This window comes from Gavialis gangeticus, unplaced genomic scaffold (assembly GCF_001723915.1).
Source record: "Gavialis gangeticus isolate Ggan-Ray unplaced genomic scaffold, GavGan_comp1, whole genome shotgun sequence".
Lineage (NCBI taxonomy): Eukaryota > Metazoa > Chordata > Crocodylia > Gavialidae > Gavialis > Gavialis gangeticus.
This window is the reverse complement of record NW_017729008.1, coordinates 31,607,697-31,610,108: the sequence shown is the minus strand read 5'-3', so window position 1 is coordinate 31,610,108 and position 2,412 is coordinate 31,607,697.

The following is a 2,412-nucleotide window of genomic DNA, read 5'->3' as shown; positions in this document are numbered from 1 at the left end:
GCTGCCTCCCGCCGTTGCCACCGGGCACCTGCCCGCGGCGCCGCCCCCCCAGTCAGCCCCTGCCCCGGGGCCGACGCACCACCGGCTTTCACGGCCGGGGCCAACTGACACTGAAACCAGAAGTGTCCAACTTGCTTGTGGGTCGTCACAACTAAGCCGCAGAGGGCTCGCGGCTTTAGGGGGCCCCACAATTTTGCAACAATATTTTTTTGTGAGGGCCGGGGGGGAAGTTATGAAAAACTTTGTTCTTTCTTCAGCGTATGAGCAAGTTTCGTGGATGGGGCGAAGTGACATTGAACTCAGAAGTGTCCAACTTGCGTGGAGGTCATCAAAACTGAGCCTCTGAGGGGCCACCAATGACTCACTTGCTTTAGGGGGGCCCTCAGTTATGCAACAATATTTTTGAGGGGTGACGTTATTAAAAACTTTGTTCTTTCTTCAATGTATGAACGAGTTTTGTGGATGGGGTGAAGTGAAATTGAAATCAAAAGTGTCCAACTTGCTCGCAGGTCATCAAAATTAAGCCGCAAAGGGCCCCACAATGACTCTTGCTCTAGGGGGCCCCACAATTTTGCAAAAAATGTCCAACTTGCTTACAGGTCATCAAAATTAAGCCTCTCGGGGGCCCCAATGACTTGCTTGCTTTAAGGGGCCCCAACAACTCTAAGGCCACCACTGCCCTCAGCGTACACCAGCTCAAGTCCGTGTGACACAGCTGAGGGCCTCCTCCCCCATGCCAGACCCACCACCTCATTCCTGGGTAGGGTTCCCAACCCTCCAGGATTGCTCTGGAGTCTGCAGGAATTAGATATAAGTCTCCAGAAGACTGCTAAGAGTCACCTGGGAGATAAATGATAGGGCATTCATGAAAATAAATATTAAATGTTGAATCTGATTTATACACTAGACCAGTGGGTTTTTAAAATGTAATAGTCATGTGCATTTGCTTTCCTGATGTAAAGTCTATGCACCATAACCTGTAATGGATATATGCAAGCACGTGGGTAGGCTGGCATTGTGTCGCAAGCACGTTGGCATTCCAGAAACCTGGAATAGATTCAGAGTTGGCAACCCTATTCCTGGCCCTTGCCATACAACAGGGCCCTTAAACCCCTCCATGCCTTGGCTCCGCACGTCTGGGGTAGGAAAGGGGCTTCCTCATCTTCCCTGGTGTAGAGAAATGTGTGTATGTTCCCTATGCCGCGGCCCTGCCCCTGGATCCAGCCCTGTTGAATCCTCTGGAAGTCAATGCGGGGTGGTTGTAGGACCAGAGCCTTCCACTGCATGTGGTCTGGAGCAGGGGCGGTGGGTTTGTGCAGTCTCCACTGCAGTGGGTCCCAGTCTGGATAGGGTTTGCTGGGTGTGGCTGAATAATGGTCATGCGAAGGGGCCACACTGGAGAGGGAGGGACCTTGTAATCCAGCGAGGCAGGAATGGGGAGATGCAAATGAGAAGAGGGAAGAGGAGGAATAAGGGTATGTAGTGAAAAGAAAGGGGCTGAGAGGGTGAATTGAGAAATGAGGGAAGAAGAAGGGAAGCAGACTGCGAGAGCACTACAGTTCCCTGGTACTTTCTCCTACATAGCAAGAGGGGTGGGGAAATGTGGAAGATTCCCAACCTTGTTCCCTTCTCTCCAGTTCAACACTGCAGGAAATTAGGAGAAAAAGAGAGCAGGGAGAAGAACCCTTGCCTGACCTGTCAGTCCATTTTGCCTGACCAGACACAGCTTACCCTGGCTGACTTTCCTTCACCTTCTAATTCTCCTCATTGCTTCCTAACATTTTGTTTTGACATCTTTTTCTTTTAAAGCTCCTAACCATATATCATCTATACCATTATGTAACCCAGGGAGGGAGGGTTGTGGGGAGCAGTACACTAACCTGGGCCTTGGGTGCCAATATAGTGGGGCTGCTAGAATAATGCCCCTCTCTGGAGTCTGCAGCCCAGCAGCAGCAGCTTTCCTGCACAGTTGATGCTGCACTAGCAGCAGGGTGCATGGACCTACACTGGTGCTGTAGCAGCAGGGTACATGGACCTACACTAGTGCTGTAGCAGCAGGGTGCATGGACCTACACTGGTGCTGTAGCAGATCATGCAGTGACAGTAGCAGCTGGGGACTTTTTTGAACCCCCAGAGCAGGTAAAACTCACCCCTCACACACACATGCACTATTCTCAGCACCCCCTCCCCTCCAACACTCAGTAGCACCTTGCCTCCCCCTGCTCTCCAGTGAGGTTTATCTAGGGTGCAAACTCTTTCACTTATGCCTCTGGATCTAAACACTTTTTAAACACATAGTGAGAAGGGAAAAGTAGCCAGGTACAAGTGTATCAGCCTCTTTCCACTATTTCCTTCTCCCACATTGCAATCTCGGAGTGCGTTGAGGCACCTTTTGATTGATACCTAAACTCT